This window comes from Pieris rapae, chromosome 24, assembly GCF_905147795.1.
Source record: "Pieris rapae chromosome 24, ilPieRapa1.1, whole genome shotgun sequence".
NCBI classification, from domain to species: domain Eukaryota; kingdom Metazoa; phylum Arthropoda; class Insecta; order Lepidoptera; family Pieridae; genus Pieris; species Pieris rapae.
In genome coordinates, this window is record NC_059532.1 from 4,491,556 (window position 1) to 4,498,533 (window position 6,978).

A 6,978-nucleotide genomic window follows, 5' to 3' on the forward strand; every position below is an offset into this window, starting at 1 on the left:
GTAAAATTTCCTGATTTATTATTGATTTTATTTTGTGGCGTTATTTTACCGGGGCTAGTTTTATTAAACTGAAGTCGGTTAGCTCGGAGGTCTACTTCCTCCTGTTTGGCTAATATAACGGCCTCATCTTAGTTCTCCACGTGTCTCATTTTTATTGATAGGGACCTTATAGGGCTTAAACTGTTAAGGTGCGTCTCTAATGCAATCTGTTTACGTTTTCTATGTATAACGTTAATGTTCTCCTATTCCCATATGTGGGTAGGAGTTTTGCGAAAGCAGAATACTCAGTCTCTATTTTCTTTTCTTCAAATATAAGGGATTTGTCATCGACCATACTCTTTCCTTGAGCCGTTGTAATCTCGTAGATTAAAATATGTTACTTATATACCTAACCCAAGAAATCTTCACACTTGACACACCTTAAAACCCTTTGGATGTGATAGGGAAGTAAAAAAAGGATTTGTGGAATAAACAGAGTGTATGCTTACGCCACGAGCATCGCCATTTTTTAGGCTCGGGCCTGCCTGTTCTTCAAACCGCTGGTGCTGCTGCTCTTTGCCAGGTTATTCACCTACTGTAGGTTCTTTTTTTTTCGCGTCGCGGATACTTGCTTTATGGGATACGTCTTTAAATCTTTCAACCCAATCACGACGTACCGACTGCGCCAGTTAGGTAGCACTCACCCACATTGAGCTGTTCTATCGTACCACTTTGCTAGAGGAGCTTGGGGACAAGGGGAGCGATAAATTGTTTGGCGATAGGAATTTTTGGTAGAAGTTTGGGCTGTTTGAGAAGATCTTAAAGAATACCGCCTCTTAATAATTGCCGCTTCAAAGTATAAGCCCCGCCAGTTGATATTGCGATGGAACCTTGTCACAATAACAGCTGCGTGACGTTATCTACCGCAGAAAAATACAGACAGCAAAAAAATAATATATTAATTTATTTGCAGGTGTGTCAATCTCTATCGGTAATCTTCTTTTCGTGTGAGGTGTTGCCACCTCTGGTGAAAAGAGTGTATAATATAGGGTTATGTTATAGGTATTTATATTATATTGCTTACATATATGTAAAGATATTTAATTATAAATATTTCCTTAATTAAATAATAAATCAGGATAACGAGAATAAAAAGCAATAAAAATATTTCTTAATTTATGTCCGGTATATGTGGTAAATAATTATAAATAAAATCAGGTTGGTATGTAACAATGTACATATGTTTATTTAAAATCTTAGCCTATTTTTTCAATCCCACTCATATTGTCTTCCGAATCAGAACTACTTTCTGTCTCAGTTGTTTCAGATTCACTGTCGTCTGCCGTATATATGATAAATAACTCGTCAGTTATTCTATCTTTTTGCCAATATTCCTCTTCGAGTCATTTCACGTGGTTTACTTCCTTTCGCCAGTCATCTGGAGTTATTGATGACAACGCCTTCAACGTCAGAGATTCAATTCGACTCTAACTGCTCCACATTCTTTTCTGACACCCTCATTTTGACTAGGTTCCAGATGTACTCCATAGGGTTGAGGTCGCAGTTGTACGGCGGCAACCTAACGACCTCATGGCCATTGTCAGCTAATAACTTGTCGATGTTATAATTTTTCGGCGGTTTGTGCTCTTTAATTAATAAATATAGTTCTGGTTTTGTACTCTCGCTGGGAAATTCGATGTTGTGAGCTTGTAGCCACTCAACCATCACCTGTTTTCTATTATTCATGTTTGGTGGCCTATTCTCTTCCTTACTGTGGTAAGTGGCGTTGTCCATCACAATTAAAGAGTTGCGGGGTATATTTTGTAACTTTCACTTTGTAAAATTCTCCGCATTCATTTGGTCGTGATAATCCCCCGTTTTGGTGTCTGCCTTAAACATTAAAAGGGCACTGTCAACAAAGCCAGTTTCGCTTCCCGCGTGAACTATTATCCATCGGCGGCCGGTTACTGTTTACCAACTGTTTACCAAATACATCGGTTGCTGTTTGCCAACATTTTTTTACTGTGTAGTGCGCGTTTATCCACGTTTCCTCAAGATAAATAACTGGTCTTTTGTTAGCACCAAGCGAGTCATTTTGTTTCATACGACGTAAATAATTAGCTCTCTACGCTTGTATTTGGGGTCTTTCAATTAGAGCCAGTCTTTTTTGGTAACATCTTTTAAATTGGTAGCCTAAATCACTTTTAATTATTCTTCTTAATGAAGTTTCACTACCAGTATAATTAAGGTCTACTTTTGCAGCCGCCAAGATTTTGCGCATTGTAGGAATTTCTTTTCTCACCGTATACATTGAATGAATTATATTTCTTAATGCTGTTAGTGAAAATCCGTCGAAGTATTCCTTCCTTTGCCTTTTTGCTTTGGTAGGAGTTCTCATTTTGCTGCCACTTGCTGTTGCTGACTCATGCTCTCGTCGTAATTTCGTCACAGTATTTTTTGCAACGCCTGTGGCACAAGCCACCCGTTCCGTGACTTTGGTAGAATTTTGCAAAATATTCAAAATGTCTATTACCAGTTGCTTCGGCATTAAAATGTCTTCAGTAGTGTCCGAAGCACTTTTTAAGGCACAGTTTATATTTTGTATAACTATATAACTTAGAGTCCTCTTTTTCTTTTACAAAATAATTGTCCACTTTAATTATCATTTCACGAGCACGACTGTTAATTAATTTATTACTCATTTTAACGGGTACTACTAAAATTTAACAATAAAACAGTATAACAAAAACAAAAAACTATAGGTAACAATAACTCGATGCGCGTAAGCACGTAAGCGCGAGCTGACCTTGCGAACGGTACTGACGACTACGTCACCAAGATGGCCGCCAGTCGCAATTTCAACTGACGGGGCTTATAAGAGATATTGTCCTGGGACATTAACATTTTTATAGATTGCTGTCGAGAAAATTCTGGAAAGCCCTTGACAAAAGCAAAATGTTTACCTGAGCAATGTAAACATGTCGATGTTTCTAAGTTGATATCGCACGTACCACCTGTATGGGGCTGAGTACACCTGTAACATCTGGGCTTAGATCGGCAAACCGATTTGGTATGACCAAAACGGCAGCAGTTCAGGCACTGTATGCTTGAAAGTTTGTAGGTTTGTAGGGAGGGAAGTGTGGTAAGAGTAAACCTTAGCAGGGAGCATTTGCCTCCTGAAGGTAAGGACGACAGATTGTGTAGGCACCCAGGTGGTTAATATCTAAACCTTTTTAAAAACAATAGTCTGCGAAGTCTACAGGGATCGAAGCCGTTTCGCTCATCGTTTGCGAAGTATTCGGCAATTGAAATAAGGCGCTCACATGGGCCAGTTCCCACGATACTCATATACATAATGGCTATTGAGTAAACGTGGTGATGAATAGAGTTTTTTTTGTTCTTGCCAGTAAACTATAGGATCATACTTTAGGTACACAACTGCCTGCGATAAATAGTGTTTAAATTTTTCGTTTAAGCCTTGACTTTCTTGTGCATTTGCATTACATTTTTTTTACTTTTTCACAAGCAATTTATGAAAATCCCAAATTCCTTTTTTCATATCATCAGTCCCTTCTATGGCGTAGACTTCACTGTTAGTTTGTGAAAGTTGTTAGCTTAAACTTCGTGTACTTTTGCCTAAAGCTGAGGCAAAAGTACATAAGCCAAAGTTTTTCGTGTCGGAGGGGAATATGTAGAATTTAACAAGTAAATAAACTTTTTAAATTCAGCTCAATCGTCCTTTCTTTTTCGCTCACTAGCTGCTGGGTTGGATTATGGTGGCTACACACGATCAGTTTTCACTGACAGTTGAAACTGTTCAGTAAAAAGTGTCAGTTAAAACTGACGTCCCTTGTGTACGCACACGTTAATTTTTAACTGAAAACAAACATCGCTTTTTCATTTGCTTGTGTTGTTGTGATTACAAGATGCCATCTGATGATGATGTTTTAGCCGTGTTTTCACTATTATTAATTTTGTAAATAAAAAAAAACAAAATAAACGTAAAGAGTGGTTGAAAAAAAAGGAATGTTTATTCTCAATTAAATTTATTAACAGAACTAAAAGTTGTTCCAAAGGATTGATAGTAGCTCCACTCATTAGACAAACACTCCTTAGAAAAAATGATACGGTTATGAGAAAAGCCATTTCGCCAGACGAGAGATTAACAGCGACGCTACGTACGTCTTTAAGAAATTGTAATGAATGAGATCCAGATTTTTGTGAAGCTTTTACTTTTCCAAGTTTTTTTTCTGAATGTGCAACGAATAGTATTAATTTTACTTTTAACTGTATCTATTGTTGTCAGTTGCCTTGGAGTCCACTTCTTCTGGCATCAAAATTTTGGAAAACTTTCGTTAGAGTTTCCCTCGAAATGGATACCATTCCTGCCCGAATGTTCAGCTTCAATTGCTGCAGAGTTGTTGGATTATTAGAGTATACTCTACTCTTAAGGTAGCCCCATAAAAAGAAGTCTGCTGAAGTGAGATCGGGGCTTCTTGGGGGCCAGGAGATGTCACCCCTTCGTGAAATTTATTTTTGTGGGAACATCTTACACTTCAATGCTCACATTAGGAGTGTGACACGTAGCCCCATCTTGCTGGAACCAAGTATTCCTGGTATAGCCTCTCGATTCTTGCAGCTTTGGAATGAAAACTTTTCAACATAGCAGTAAAGTGTTCGGAATTGACAGTTACCGCTTGGCCACGGTTGTTCTCAAAGAAAAATGGTCCGATGATTCCCCATTTCGCAATGGCGGCCCAAACTGTAACCTTTGGTGAGTGTAGCGGCTTCTGATGTTTCAACCGAGGATTTTCTGCTGCCCAATACCTACAGTTCTCTTATTTACAAATCCATTCAGGTAAAAATGGGCTTCAGAGAACAGGATGTTGTTGAAATTGTTGAACTCATCCCGTATTTCATTTGCAAATTTCAATCTTGATTCGAAGTCTGTTGGCTTTAGTTCCTGCACTAGCTGTATCTTATAAGGATGAAATTTTAAATTCGCAGCAATGTCGATCTAGAGACTCAACGTCGACGAACGTTTGCGCTCCGACATTCGTGCATTATTCCCTATAGCATTAACACATCCCACAAGAGTAACGTTCTCACCATGCTCAGAAGTGCATGTGCACCCTTTTAGCACCTTTCTGAGCAATCACTGTTTGTTGATGATGTAATGTTAGCCAGCAGCCCTTCTCGTCCATATTATAAATCTTCTCCGGATGGTAATGAAGATATAACTCATCATAAAGCTTACGAACTTCATGAAAATGATGAGCAACAATAACCTTATTTAATGTCGAGCTGGGTTTAGGAATTGTGCTTTTCCTTTTGCTAAGCTGGAATTTCGTTTTAAAAATAATCTTAACCAGCCTTTTCCTGCAAGTCCTGTTTTTTTGTTAAAGTAATTGTCAATATTGAATTTTTTGCAAAAAGCAAATGCTTGAATCAGAATCATTTTGAGAAAGAGGATATATAAATCAGAAAATTTTATTATACGGCAAACGAAATCTTTTTCTTGCTCTTTCGTAAATATAGCCTTTCTTCCAAAGCTCTTATGTACAATACCAATTTTAAGATGATTTTTAATGGTTCTTCTCAGCACGCCATATTGCGCCGAAGCTTTGTATGTCGACAATCGTCCAGAACGTACATTATTAACTGTACTAATTGAGTTGGATTCAATATGTCATCAAAAAGGTTTAGTAGACTCTTGAATAATTTGAATTGTTGCAGATTCATTTCTCTTAATTCAGGTGCGAGACTATTTAAAAATGACATACCAGAATCCGTGGACGTCTAAGATTCATTTATGCGAGTAGATTTCTGTTTTATGAAATGCTTATCAGTCTCGTGCAATGAAGATTTCTTTCGCTTACGTTTGAAGAATAATGAGTGGAATCATCATGAGTACTAGGAGGGCTAGGCTCGTCTACATTACTGCGCTCAGTAGATTGCTCGAACTCGGTAGGCACATCAGTTGTCGTATTCTCTCTTGAACAAGCAAGATGATGATGATTTTTGATGGCAAGTTCCTTGCCTCTTGCGGAATCACCGGTTTTACATATGGTGTTAAAAAATGCATGTAATTGAGTAAATAGTATGGTTTATTTCAGAACCACTTGGCAAAGGTTTCAAGTGTCTTATAAAAACAACACGCACATTTCGCCATTTTCCTTTGTAAGCGACACTTGAAACAAGATTTAAATAAAAAAAAAACATTAAAAAGCGTCTTTCAATGTTATCTTTAGATTTACTATATTTATATTCTTCATTCTCTTTATCAGTATCATTCTTGCGAGAGTAGCTTGAAAGTGTTGTATTGTACAAGCAAGGATGCTTCTCAACTTCCAATACGAATTGAATGTTTTTAGTCTTCAGCCATTTTGTCGAACAGAAAAGACGCCAAATCCGACACGAGTTTCCTGCACGCTGATCTGCAACGCGTTTAAAACTAGTTGCGACGTGTGTTGTCTCTCAAAGGTATCTATAGCATAAACTCAAAAGTAACTAGTAGTTGCAGTTGCTTTTCACCATGTGTGCTAGGCCTACGACATTTCTTGTGTGTTTTGGTAGTGTGAATGTTGAGGCCTTTTAATGATTTAAATGACTTATTGCGCTGTGTACATGTATGGGTTGCGTTCGACGTGCCATCATATGAAAGGGTCTCGGTCTGCATTCAAAAAATGAGTCACTTAAATCTAAAATAAAACAATAAAGAAACTTAAACACACAAAAAATATAAAACTCAAACTCAATATCACTGCTTGTTATCGTAGCTTGCAAATGACGAGTGGAAGTGACCTTAAGAGGCGCTAGGATAACCGAAGGCAGCCTTAGCAACCACGTAGGCAACAGCGAAGAGCGAAAGCAAAAACATATGCATAAATGCGGAAGCACAAACACAAGCAAATGCACTGAGAAAATATGAGAGTTCGCTATTAAAATTTTTCAATTTTTTCACTCACATTTTCCCCACCTCAAATTTTACGTGTTTTA

General features: G+C 37.7%; 1 pseudogene; it reads right to left on the minus strand.

Annotated features, from left to right (window-relative positions):
* Positions 1 to 1,235: 1,235 nt before the first annotated feature.
* On the minus strand, positions 1,236 to 2,634 carry LOC123690390 (annotated as a pseudogene).
* Between the last annotated feature and the right edge of the window lie 4,344 nt (positions 2,635 to 6,978).